The sequence below is a fragment of the Triticum aestivum genome, chromosome 6B (assembly GCF_018294505.1).
Source record: "Triticum aestivum cultivar Chinese Spring chromosome 6B, IWGSC CS RefSeq v2.1, whole genome shotgun sequence".
Taxonomy (NCBI): domain Eukaryota; kingdom Viridiplantae; phylum Streptophyta; class Magnoliopsida; order Poales; family Poaceae; genus Triticum; species Triticum aestivum.
Genome location: NC_057810.1, coordinates 193,638,277 through 193,653,257, shown reverse-complemented (window position 1 = coordinate 193,653,257; position 14,981 = coordinate 193,638,277).

Sequence of the window (14,981 nt, the reverse complement as noted above, 5' to 3'; positions counted from 1 at the left end):
CTAGACCAAGGAAACTCCTAACTTGTTTAACGGTCTCAAGTGGAGTCCAATCGAGAACGGCCTTGACTCTCTCGGGATTGACAGCAATGCCCTTACCAGAAATTACGTGGCCTAGGTAGGTCACTTCTGACAACCAGAATTCACATTTAGAAAATTTGGCATAAAGGCGATGCTCTCGAAGTTTCTTCAACACTAGCCTTAGGTGTTCGGCATGTTCTTCCTCGTTCTTGGAGTAGATGAGTATATCATCGAGGTAAACCATGACGAATTTATCCAAATACTCCATGAAGAATGAGTTCATCAGCCGAGAGAAGGTGGCTGGAGCGTTGGTTAAACCGAAGGACATGACGGTGTACTCGTATTGGCCATAACTAGTAACAAAGGCCGTTTTCGGAATGTCCCCGTTCCTGATTTTGATTTGATGGTAGCCCAACCTCATATCCATTTTAGAGAAGTCTGAGGATCTAGCGAGCTGATCATACAGGTCGTTGATCCTGGGGAGCGGATACTTGTTCTTTATCGTGACCAAATTAACAGGACGATAATCTACAACCATCCGGTCCGTACCATCCTTCTTCTTAACAAAGAGGACGGGGCAAGCCCAAGGAGATGAACTAGGTCGGATGAAACCCTTTTTCAAGGACTCATCGAGTTGTTTCTTAAGCTCGGCTAGTTCAAAAGGTGCCATCTTGTAGGGTCTTCTGGAAATCGGGACAGTTCCTGGAATGAGATCTATCACGAATTCGACATCTCTGTCAGGTGGAACACCTGGCAATTCCTCTGGGAGGACATCCGGAAAATCACGGACTACCGGAACGTCCTCAAGGTCTGGCAAAGGGCTGGCGTTAAGAGAATATAACTGTCGCTTTGTTATTCGGGTCAAGACATTGACTATCTTCCCCGAAGGATGGGTGAGTTGAACAGTCCTAGAAAAGCAATCAATTTTGGCATGATGGGCTGACATCCAATCCATACCCAAGATGATATTAATATCCGAAGATTTGAGAGCTATCAAAGATGCGTGAAAAACAAGTCTGTCGACTTGAATTTCATTTCCATGGCTTACTCTAGAGGTTTGCCATCTAGAACCAGGAGTAGAAATTTCCATAGTGGATGGCATGTCACAGAATGCGGTGTTATGCAAACGAGCATAATTTTCGGATATGAAAGAATGAGATGCTCCTGTATCGAAAAGAACAGATGTCGAGTGGCAATTAACAAGGAGCGTACCGAGAACGACGTTGGGATCCTCTTGAGCTTCCTCAGTAGAGATATAGTTGACATGGCCACGTGCAGCGGTGGCCGGCTTGGCGTGGAACACTTTCCCTGTCGGCTTGCCGCGGCCAACAGTTTTTGCTGTCTGGTTGGGGTTGGTTTGGGGACACTCGCGCATATAGTGGCCTGATTCCCCACACTTGAAACAAGTCACGGAACTGGTACGTGGAGGAGCATTGTTGGTTGGACCACCATAGGGCTTGGCTGGTGCATATGGCTGAGCTGGGCGAGGTGCCTGGAAGGATGGCCTCGGTGTGAACCTGGGTGGCAGGGCAGTATTAGGCACCCACACGCGGCGCTTCTGAGGACCAGCACCGGATGAGGAACCCAAGTCACGGCCATGCTTGCGTGTTGCTTCATAATCAGTCTGACCAGTCTCAGCACCGATGGCCTTGTTAACAAGCTTCTGAAAAGATGTGCACTCATGCAGACGGAGGTCGCGGCGAAGCTCAGGACTAAGTCCCTTATGGAACCTTGCTTGCTTCTTGGCATCAGTAGAAACTTCCTCAGTTGCATATCGTGCGAGGTTACCAAACTCCCTGCTGTAAGCATCCACAGAGAGTCGACCTTGAGTGAAACTGCAAAATTCCTCATGTTTACGGTCCATGAGACCCTCCGAAATGTGGTGTTCACGGAAAGCCTCGCTGAATTCAGCCCAAGTAGTGACATGGTCCGTTGGGCGCATAGCTCCATAATTCTCCCACCAGAGACTGGCGGGGCCTTCAAGATGATATGCAGCAAAGGTGACCTTGTCAGCCTCAACTACCAGCGCAGAACGCAGTTTGTGAGAAATACTGCGAAGCCAGTCATCAGCGTCGAGAGGCTCGACGAAGTGGTGGAACGTGGGTGGATGTAACTTGATGAAATCACTGAGTGACACCTAGTCCTCTGATGGTGTGATGTGTTCTGTTCAATACGCTCCAACAAACGGTTGGTCTCCCGCTTGTTTCTCTCAGCCTCTAGCATAACTTCTGCCAGAGAGGGAGGGTGAGGCAGATTTGTTTCCCCAACTCTGCTGCCTTCGGCCTGCTCTGGGGAAGCAGGGTTGTCGCGGGTGTTGACCATCCTAGGAAAACAAGACAATGGTTTAGTCCAACATGGCAAGATTCCGACATAGAATGTAGAATGTAATGGACAACTCGGAATGCAAGATGATCATCCGTATGACATGGTAGATACAGAAACTACTTCTTTTATTCCATCGTCATACACACCATACGAGGTTTAGTACAAGACCAACAAGTACTACTACGGTGAGAGGAGGATTACATCTCATCAGAGGCATCCCAAGCTCCTATACATTATTTTTTTACACCCCCGGAATTACTACATGCTAAGTCATATTCCACAAGTCACGCAGGACGGTGGAAATACAACTATTACAATACCTAGTGGAACTACTACTATCTCAGTCATCTCCGTAGTAGTTCTCATAGAAGTCACCTCCATAGCCTGGAAGTTCAACGTGAGCATCCGGAAACAAACGGTCCTGAGGAGCCTGTGGACCAAAAGGGCTAGGGTGAGGTCTTGGACCAACAAACGGTGGCCTGCGAGGACCACGAGGTGGGGTGATGCCTCCCACATCACGCCAATCCATCATGTCCGGCAGAGCAGACCTAACAGGATACAGGTCTCTCATATCCATGCATCCAGCTTGCACAGCCGGTGCAAACCGAGTCAAGGTGGCCCAATGATCAGCGCGGGTGTTGAAAAGCTCCATTCTCAAGGCCCGATTCTCTCGGTCCTTGTCCTCGAGCAACTCAGCAGTGGTGCGAGTTAGTGAGTCCTCCTGACTGGGGTCAGCATAGATAGCCCGGAGATATCCGTGCGCTCCAGGAAGTGAAGCCGGCATATACCGGAAGTCGGTGTTGCGAAGCAGGCCAGACCTGACTCGCATGATGGTCATCATAGAATAAGCCGCATCTTGCACAGCCATCTCAATAGTAACACCGAGCCCATAGGAACAGTGAAGAGCCTCGGTAGAACCAGGATAAGAGGGAAATATCCGGACGGTGCAAAGATACTGGCTTTGGTTAAAATCTCGAAACTGCTCTTCGACCGTGTATTCGGGATACCAACGGTAACCCGTCTCGATCATCACTCGGACTAACATAGACGTATGACCGGTCACACCAATGCATCGGGTCAGGCGAACCACTTGATTTTGGTCGCGAGTGGCCATCTGAAAGCACAACCATAATGCAAAGGCATTAGAATTTCTAGCAAAATTTCGACAGCATAACGGCTGTAAATGCTCAAGAAGGGTTTGAGACATTTATCAAAAAAAAATGCATATACACCCAACAATATCATATCAAGGTAGTAGAGCTGAACTAGGCTTGTAGTCATCAAACCTATAAGGTACTACTGATTCGTAACACGTGAACCTGATAGAGAGAGAAGATCCTAATCCTTAATCCCCGGTAGAAGAATGGACTGACTCAGATCAGAATGCCATGAGGTAAAGAAGTAAAAAGAGCCTTACGTACTATCCCACAATCAGTTCCCCTACATATAGCTAAAGCATTTCTAGACTCAACATCGACGAGTTTGGCTTGGAGAACCTACAGGCAGTCCGGCTCTGATACCAATGCTGTCAGGACCCCGACTCAATGTCACATCGATCTAGCCTGTAACACCTCATATCACTTTGCGGCCTCACGCACGGTATTCCCACGGGTGTCGCCTTACCTTTGCCCGGGACCGTTTGCGCCTTTTGGCTCACGTATATGATGATGTCGCTAGCATCCATATGATAAGGAGCCCGGGCTGACATGACTAGTCGTAAACCCAAAGTGGCACAGACTTACAGGGACAGGCATCCATGACCCAGCATCGAACGTGTCGGTCATCAGCAAGTGGGTCCGGGCTGTAGCACTGGGCTAGCAGGACTCCGGTAAACCGGGCTGTAGCGGGCTAACAGGGCTCCGGTACTCAATGCGTGACATTTCCCCGAAGGGACAGACACAGGAACGAAGAAGGACACATGCCGGCCAGCCTAAGTGATCCGGAGCAGTAGCAAGCTACCATGGCTCAATGGAAAACACTAGGAGACATTTCCCGGTAAGAGAGGCTACTAAAGATAAACAACTAGATAGTCAGATCCCACACATACCAAGCATTTCAATCATACACACAATATGCTCGATATGTGCAAATACAACAAGGCATCACAACATGACTCTACGACACAAGTACTTTATTTAAAGGCTCAGAGAGCCATACATAACATACATACAGGTACGGGTCACACGACCCACATTCAAATCATACAGTCATACAAACCAGCAGCGGAAGTAACTTGTCTGAGTACAGACAACTAGTAAAATAAAAGAGGCTTGGAAAGCCTAGCTATACTACGTGGACCTTCACAAGCTCAGGATTACCACCTGGGCCTTAGTCTAACCCGTCGATGTCAACGTCTACGAAGAACCCATCAGAAGGGGTTGCAGCGCCTTCTGTAAAATGTAAATTATAGCAACATGAGTACAAAGGTACCCAGCAAGACTTACGTCAGATCCTACATACATGCACATTATCAAGAAGGGTTGGTGGAGTTATTGCAGCAAGCCAGCTTTGACTCTTGGCTAAACTATCCTACGAGACTCCAACTTGAAATGGTTTTGCGCACACGAGTCCACTACTCACCACTTCAATACACTACCGAGAATCCACCTCCGTCTTCCTACGGAGGGGCCATCCTCGGCACTCACGCTGATCTTGAAGCTTTTAGTAGTTTCCAGTTTACTTTTCTATGAACTGTATAGGCAACCAAGTAGTCCTTCACCGCGGACGCGGCTATTCGAATAGATTAGGTTAACCCTGCAGGGGTGTACTTCTTCATACACGCTCTCACCACTTACCGTCGTTTACACGACATGTACTCGGCAACCTTCAAGCGGAAGCCCAACGTGGGTGTCGGCCACGACCTACCTAATCACCTAAGTCTCCAATCCAGGTTTATCGCCTATCCAGGTTCCATCCGCAGGGAGTCCGGCCGAGGTTTCCCATACGGCCCCGAACGATGTGTACAGGGTTCCGTGACACCTAACGGGTGCCCGGTATTCCCGGCCACGTACCTACCGCATCACAGCCCACCCCTACGGTCAGCGCTGTCCACGGCCTCCAGTAGGCTACAAACACCAGAAACTACTTGCAACTCCTGGACAGAGAACTAGGGTGAATAAGAAGCCGAGAGGGTCCATTGGTTTCGGGCCCAATGCATGGTAGTAGCTGATTCTTAAATCACACATACAGATCTCAGTGCTTAAGGTCGGCTTCAATGAAACAACCCACCATGTACTCCTACATGGCCTCTCATCGATACCTTTACCAAATCGTGTTCACCACATCACTCTCAATACCGGCATGATCATTTCACTCTAGCCCATCACCCAGATGAACCAGACCTGACACGACTCTAAGCATAGCAGGCATAGCAAGGTAGGAACAACACATACATATGGCTCAATCAACTCCTACACATGCTAGTGGGTTTCATCTAGTTACTGTGGCAATGACAGGTCATGCAGAGGAAATGGGTTCAACTACCGTAGCACACAGCAGTTTGAAACGCGTTGTCTTAATGCAGTAAAAGAGAGCAGAAGCGAGAACATGGGATTGTATCGATATGATCAACTGGTTGGTTGCTTGCCTGATGGATCGATGCACGGATACGGTTCTTCGCTAGGGTAGTCACGGTACTCCTCGGAGGCAGAACCTGCCGCAAAGAACACCGATACACAACTATCACCAAACAATGTGCGACAATATGATGCATGCATGAAACATGGCAACATGAGTGTGTTGGGCTAATGCAACTAGAACCAGATGGGTTTGAATCAATTTGAACCAAAGATTCAAATTTCAAACTCATAAATGGCCCTTTAAAGTGTTTTATCTTGTTCTGCACTAAACCTCAAGTTAGCTTGTTTAAACATGCATGAAACTAGTACAGATGGATAGATTGGATTTTTCTGATCATTTTTCATATATAATTTGTTTGATTTGGAGCTACGGTTGAATTTATATGAAGTTTTGAAGTTTGGGCTATTTTCTGGAATTTATAAATCATTTTAGATTTGTTTTAATTCCAGAAAAAGGTTTATTGCGTCAGCATGAGGTCATGCTGACCTCAGCAAGTCAACAGACCCGGTCCAGGTCAAACCTGACGCGTGGGTCCAGGGTGTCAGTGGCTAATTAACTAATTTAATTTAGTTTAAACTAATCTGGATAATTAGCAGAAGGGGGCCCCACCTGTCATTGACTCAACAGAGTCAACCGGGGCCCACCCGTGGTCAAAGTCAACACGGCTGCACCGGCGTTTAGCCGCCGGCGAGCCCGACGCGGCGGCGGAAGTGGTTTTGGCCGTTCCGGCCACCAAATGGGTCGCGGAGGGCATCGGGGTGGAGCTGAGGACGAGCCGCGGCTCTTGGTGGAGTCAGTTGGGGTCGGGGTGGCCGGAGTTGGCGACGGCGACGACCTAGGCGGCCACCGGAGTTCGGGTGAAGGCGAACTCGGGGCTAGGGGGTGCGGTGAGGTGCGGGAAGTGCACGGTTGGACTCAACGCAACATGGTGAGTGCGATGGACACCGAGAGGTGGCCGGAGGATGACCCGGAGCACGTCGGCGACGAGATCCACGGCGGTGCGTGCGGGTGATCTTCGTGCGGTGGCTACACGGCTCGGGGGCGAGAGAGGAAGGGTAGGAGGGGTAGCTAGGCTCACAGAGCACCCGTAGAGGCCACCGGCGGGGTCGGGGACGAGCTGATGCGGCGACGGCGTTGAAGGGGATCTCCGGCGACGGCGGTTCGGTCGAGGTCCGTGCGGTGGCTTCGGGGCATGCGAGCGCTCGGGGCTCGGCTTGCTCGAAGGAGAGGAGGGTGGCGGAGCTCCTGGACACGGTGGCGCGGCGTGGGGTTGACGGAGAGCGTGGCTACGGCGAGGGGGTGGCGGCGATGGCGTCGGCCATGGCGTGGGAGAGCGAGGGAGAGGAGTTGGGGGAGAATGGAGGTGTCCTGGGGGTTCACGGCTCGACGTGGAGTTCATCCAAGCCAGCAACGAGGCGAGGAGGCGAAGCAGGGCGACGGCCAGCTGCGTGGCGCACGCTGCGGCCGCCGTCGGGCACCTGCTTGCCTGACTGGCCGGCAAGCAGCTCGCTGGCGCGGCGCTGGGCTGGGCCGGCAGGTGGGCCGAGTTGTAGGCGCCAGGTAAGTTTCCTTTCTGTTTTTTTATTCTGCAACTTGTTGAATTATTAAAAATACCTAGGCAATTCCTAAAATCACCAAACTGCTTCTGGTTCATAGTTGGATTATTTCCAACATGAAACATTTTAGTTTGGAGATATTTGAGCATTTGAAATATTTTATAAATTTAAAATGCCCAAATTCAAATAATTATGAATTAACTCAAAGACCTTAGGAAGACCTAGAAAACTGTGCATCACTTTTGGCAGAGGTTCTGAACCAGGACAAAAATGATGGACATTTTAGAAGGGCATTTCAGATTCATTGAAATTATCTTTAGTAAACCCTAGTTGTTTTCAGAGGGGGCTGGGGGTTCTGGCATCCCCACTTCAAATTTCTGATGAAATGATAGACATGATGCAACACTCTAATGCATGAACTAGCTAGGGTGTGACATTTTTTGCGTGCACCAACTTCTAAAATTGATTCCCTCGTTGATTTGAGTGCACCCAATGAATTAAAGGCCACTAAGATTGCACCATGTGACTTAATAATTAAATATAGTTTGGATCACATGCAATTGGTTAAACATGATGAAGTAATTGCTAGAATTTTCCATGTTAATTCATTGTATTCTCTTTTGATGGATCCACCTATGAGTTTGTCACATGCGAGAACTAAAATGGCTGAATCACATGTTTGCGTTCTCTGAAAAGTGTTTATGCACCTAACCTTAATTTTAACTTGATTGGTGAGGACTGCATAGACAATGAATTTTAGGTTCAAAGAATTTGCATCACAGGTGATGCTCTTACTAGCTTGAAAGAGAATATTAATATGCCAATGCTTGACCATTCTGATATGACCTCCAACATGTGTGTTCATTATATACCAAATAACATCTTGCATGATTGCATTTATTCACCTGTGTTGCGATTGTTTAATGATGAGCAATACACAAATATGCACTTCACTTAGATGTGCAAATTAACTTGTAACATTTCATGTTGGTATATTTCTTATCATAATTATTTAAACTTTCATCTCACGAGATATTTTCACTACTCATGTATCAAGACATTCATAGTGCAACACTGGATAGATATTAAAATGGATGACTTATAAATATACCATCTATACACCTTGTCTCCTTGGTTAGTCTATTTTTAGATTATCCAAAGCCATGGACGGCTTTGTTTTTAAGAAAAGGAGGATGATGTGGGCATGGCCTTTACATATAATATCAAAATATTGTTTGCATATACAATAACCAGGTGATTCCTATTAATAATTATATGAATTGTTACATTCTTGCTTTGAATGGAAATACCACACAATCTTTTATTTTGTGCAGAATTAATAGAGTTGTACAAGTCACATGTCAAGATGCGAGAGGGAGACATCGAAAAAATGTGCATGCAGGATGAGGAGGACATCGCTTCCAAAATTACACCCTGAGTGACTCATACATCAGTTATTTCATCTGGATCTGTGACTAGAGCGCATGCGCGACAAATAACTGTCTAGCTAGTTTCATCTGGATCTGGATCTGATCTACATCAGTTATTTCATCTCGATCCTAACCTCCACATCTAGCTAGCTTTCCTAACCTCCACGTTTAGCTAGCTTTTCTAGCGTTGTGTTCTCCCTAGCTTTAGTAGCACTCGGTCTAACCTATATTTCCCCTCCTTTGTCATGTTTGCCTACAAGCCTACCTTCTGTACGTATCCTCTGCTAGCAGCCGGCTTGATAAAGAAAGAGAAGAAAAAAAAGAGAAGAAAAAAAAGAAAGAAAAGAGAGAAAAATCAGGTAGGCTAGCATCTGTTTTGTGGCGAAATGAATAAATTATATTCTGCGCATCCTTTTTGTTGCTACAAGCTTGATCATCGCATCATACCATCTGTTTTGAGCTTTGTTATATCTGGGCGCGCATGCGGAGCTCTCGAAAGGGCGAGAGTGGGCGCTCGCCCTACCTTGATTTTCTCCTATTTTTGTTTACCTATATGTATATAGTAGGTGATCGAGCGCTAAAATATATACGAAAAATAAAACCGGCTGAGGAAACTCGGTGTATCCCTTCTCATTGGGCCAAAACCCACCTTATTGGGTTGTAGTTGTACCCAAGTCATGCATGTGCCATGCTAGATCCTGTCCTCCCAAGTCGCTCGATCCAGTCGATCATGTCCTCTGAGTTGCTGGAAACCTATGCTGGCGGCCAGCAGGAGCGCGTGGAGACGACATCCAGAAGAAGCGGTGCGCAGGCCGAGACCAGCAGGAGCGGCCATCCACTCGGAGTGGCATGCGGCACTCATGGCGCTTGACGGCGAGCAAACCCGCGGGTGATGCGCCAGTGTTTTAGTTTTCATAGATAAGGGCTAGCGGAGATAAATGGTTTTGCATGTGTGTTTGCGCGCGCGCAATTTTAGTAAGAATGCCTTGAAAATCTGTGACAACATTCTCATGTCACCAATTATATATTTCACAAGACTTTTTGATGTAGTTGATATAGTTGTATTAGGTTCAATCCAAGTACCCATGAAAGAGATCACGTTACAGACAGTCTGCTCATGGAAAGAGGAAAATACATTGCAGATCTTCTGGACATCATTAAATTAAAATTTCATTATAGGTACTCTATTTTATGTTGCTTCTATTTAAATGTTTTTTGCACATCCATTTTATATGGCTATTATGTTTAGGATCATATAAAAGTAGGACTTGTGTGCATTTTAGTGTATATGGATTATGTTGGTTTTGCATAAAAAAATTAACGCTTTGCGACCGCCCCACCTTAATTTTTTTCCATCCTCCGCCACTATCCGTGCATGTCTTTTGCTACTTCGAACTACTATATATTTTCCCTCGACACATTTCACTCATTTGATTCAATATCTGGCTTAAATTGTTTTATCTTTTACTAGTCGACTGCCAGCACTAGTTATTGTTTGCTCGAACCCCAACTTTGTTTTATCTTTTACTAGTCGAACCCCATCTTGTTCATGTATTTCATGTGCTTGATTTATTATCCGAAATTTCAGATTGCAATTCACCCTTGTTCCTTGTCGGGGGAAACAAAACCTATGAGATCACAAGAATCTCTTCTATGGTTGGCGGGGAGAGGAGCTGCACGAAGAGCAGGTCTAGCGATCAGCGCGAGGGATTTTTACCCAGGTTCGGGCCACAAAGATGCGTAATACCCTAGTCCTTCTTGTGTGTATATTTTTGTTCTTGAGTTCTTGAACTAGCTGCAGTGCATGCCCAGTCCGAAAAGTCTGAATCCTCTCTCAGTATGCCTCGAGCCTCCTTTCATACATCGAAGGGGTTGCAACAGTGACACGCAGGAGGTGGAAAGTATCTACAGTGTACACACTTATCGCAGGCGTTGTAGGACAAACGCATTTATTGTGCTGCCTATGTGCCCTCTCACTTTATCGGGGACGGTAACAGAAGTCGTCCCGTCCGTCGTCGCCCTTCCTTGTCTTGACATGCGTCCAGGCTGACGAGGCATGCAGTGCCACGCTGGCTAGCTAACTGCTGTGTTGGCGCGATGGTAGAGTCTCCACGAAGATCTGCATGACGCCACGCAAGCGCCTGCTTAGTTGGCAACCTGGTCGTCGCACTGGAGTGGTGGTGAGGTGGCAAATCCTTGTCAGGCGCGGGCCTGGCCACGGCCCCGCATTCGTCGCCGGCAAGGCTTGCCAGGGGCCTTGCGGTCGTCCCTTGCAATGGCCTTGTCGGGGGTCTTTGTCTTCTGGTCCCACGTGGGTCCGCAGGCTATAAATCTTCACAAAGATCTGCATGCTACTTTGCACGCGCCCCTTGAGCCTTGGCCTTGACGTTGTTGATGGTGTCAAAGCTCTCAGGCCTCAAGGGTGATGGCCTTGCTGGTGCTTCGCAGGTCGTCCCGGCAAGGAGCTTGCTGGGGCTACGCAAGCCGCCCCGGCAAGGATGTTGCCGGGGGAGGTCCAGCTTGTCCTCTGCTCTTTGTTCACTGCATTGAGTATCTGTCTTGGTAGTTTCATGTTTTGCCTTCCGCTGCCCTGTCAAGCCTTGCCGCGGGCGCGGCTACAACTGCATGTGCCCAAGGAAGGGGTACAAAAAGAGCCCATACTTTTGTACACCGACAGGAGCCCCCGGGCCTGGACCACACATAACTGCAAGGCGTAGTTGGGCCAGTCCCACAGCAGTGCGTGGGCATGCGTGGCAGAGACTTAACTTCCACGATCTTCTCGTTAGTTGCACTCCCTCACGACCCACATTGAGTGCATGACGTGGGGGTCATGCGTGGGACGGTCGCAGCACGCCTGCGTCACTTTGTAGTAAATGGTAGAAGGGGCAGCCCGCGCCTTCCCCATAATAATAGGAATTTGCAAGGGCGCCGCTCATTTACCCTCTGTGCCTGTCCCAATCTAGGAACCGTCGTTCCCCTCTTCTTCCTTGAGCGAAAACTAGAGCCCCATGTTGGGGAACGTGATAATTTCAAAACAAATCCTACGATCACGCAAGATCTATCTAGGTGATGCATAACAACGAGAGGGGAGAGTGTGTCCACGTACCCTGACCGAAAGCGGAAGCGTTATGACAATGGGTTGATGTATTCGTACGTCTTCACGATCCGACCGATCTTAGCACCGAACGTACGACACCTTCACGATCAGCACACGTTTAGCTCGGGGACGTCCCTCGTACTCTTGATCCAGTTGAGGCCGAGGGAGAGTTTCATTAGCATGACGGCGTGGTGACGGTGATGATGAAGTTACCAGCGCAGGGCTTCGCCTAAGCACTATGACGATATGACCGAGGTGTGTAACTGTGAAGGGAGGCACCGCACACGGCTAAACAATGTCAACTTGTTTGTCCGAGGGTGCCCCCAACCCCCATGTATAAAGGAGAAAGGGGGAGGCCGGCCGGCCCTTGGGCGCGCCAAGGAGGGGAGGAGTCCTTCTCCTAGTAGGAGTAGGACTCCCCCTTTCCTAGTACAACTAGGAGGCGGAAGGGGGAAGGAAGGAGAGGGAGAGGGAGAGGGAAAGAGGGGTTGCGCCCCCTCCCCTAGTCCAATTCGGACTCCCCTTTGGGGGGAGCACCTCCTGGGCTGCTACCCTCTCTCTCCCCTAAGGCCCACTAAGGCCCAATACTTCCCCGAGGGGTTCCAGTAACCCCTCCGGCACTTCGGTTTTCTCCGAAATCACCCGGAGCACTTCCGATGTCCGAATATAGCCGTCCAGTATATCAATCTTTATGGCTTGACAATTTCGAGACTCCTTGTCATGTCCTTCATCACATACGGGACTCCGAACTATCTTTGGTACATCAAAACACATAAACTCATAATATCGATCGTCATCAAGCGTTAATTATGCGGACCCTACGGGTTCGAGAACTATGTAGACATGACCGACACACGTCTCCGGTCAGTAACCAATAGTGGAACCTGGATGCTCATATTGGTTCCTACATATTCTATGAAGATCTTTATCGGTTAAACCGCATAACAACATATGTTGTTCCCTTTGTCATCGGTATGTTACTTGCCCAAGATTCGATCGTCGGTATCTCAATACCTAGTTCAATCTCGTTACCGGCAAGTCTCTTTACTCGTTCTATAATACTTCATCCTGCAACCAACTCATTAGTTACAATGCTTGCAAGGCTTATAGTGATGAGTATTACCGAGAGGGCCCAGAGATACCTCTCCGAAACACAGAGTGACAAATCCTAATCTCGATCTATGCCAACCCAACAAACACCTTCGGAGACACATGTAGAGCACCTTTATAATCACCCTTTTGCATTGTGATGTTTGGAAGCACACAAAGTGTTCCTCCGGTATTCGGGAGTTGCATAATCTCATATTTTGAGGAACTTGTATAAGTCATGAAGAAAGCAGTAGCAGTGAAACTAACACGATCATAATGCTAAGCTAACGGATGGGTCATGTCCATCACATCATTCTCCTAATGATGTGATCCCGTTCATCAAATGACAACACATGTCTATGGTTAGGAAATATAACCATCTTTGATTAACGAGCTAGTCAAGTAGAGGCATACTAGGGACTATAAGTTTGTATATGTATTCACACATGTACTAAGTTTTTGGTTAATACAATTCTAGCATGAATAATAAACATTTATCATGAATTAAGGAAATAAATAATAACTTTATTATTGCCTCTAGGGCATATTTCCTTCAGTCTCCCACTTTCACTAGAGTCAATAATCTAGATTACATAGTAATGATTCTAACACCCATGAAGCTTTGGTGCTGATCATGTTTTGCTCGTGAGAGAGGGTTAGTCAATGGGTCTGCAACATTCATATCCGTGTGTATCTTGCAAATCTCTATGTCCCCTTTCGACACTTTATGACGGATGGAATTGAAGCGTCTCTTGATGTTCTTGGTTCTCTTGTGAAATCTGGATTCCTTTACCAAGGCAATTGCACCAGTATTGTCACAAAAGATTTTCATTGGACCCAATGCACTAGGTATGACACCTAGATCGGATATGAACTCCTTCATCCAAACTCCTTCGTTTGCTGCTTCTGAAGCAGCAATGTACTTCTCTTCACACGTAGATCCTGCCACGACGCTCTGCTTGGAACTGCACCAACTGACAGCTCCTCCATTCAATAAAAATACATATCCGGTTTGCGACTTAGAATCATCTGGATCAGTGTCAAAGCTTGCATCGACGTAACCATTTACGACGAGCTCTTTTTCACCTCCTTAAACGAGAAACATATCCTTCGTCCTTTTCAGGTATTTTAGGATGTTCTTGACTATTGTTCGGTGCTCCACTCCGGGATTACTTTGGTACCTCCCTGCTATGCTTATAGCAAGACACACATCAGGTCTGGTACACAGCATTGCATACATGATAGATGGCTAAAGCATAGGGAATGACTTTCATTTTCTCTCTATCTTCTACAGTGGTCGGGCTTTGAGTCTGACTCAACTTCACACCTTGTAACACAGGCAAGAACCCTTTCTTTGACTAATCCATTTTGAACTTCTTCAAAACTTTATCAAGGTATGTGCTTTGTGAAAGTCCAATTAAGCGTCTTGATCTATCTCTATAGATCTTGATGCCCAATATGTAAGCAGCTTCTCCAAGGTCTTTCATAGAAAAACTCTTATTTAGGTATCCCTTTATGTTATCCAGAAATTCTATATCATTTCCAATCAACAATATGTCATCTACATATAAGATCAGAAATGCTATAGAGCTCCCACTCACTTTTTTGTAAATACAGGCTTCTCCAAAAGTATGTATAAAACCATATGCTTTGATCACACTATCAAAGTGTTTATTCCAACTCCAAGATGCTTGCACCAGTCCATAAATGGATCACTGGAGCTTGAACACTTTGCAAGCACCCTTTGGATCGACAAAACCTTCTGGTTGCATCATATACAAATCTTCTTCCAGAAATCCATTCAGGAATGTAGCTTTGACATCCATTTGCCAAATTTCATAATCATAAAATGCAGCAATTGCTAACATGATTCGGACAGACTTAAGC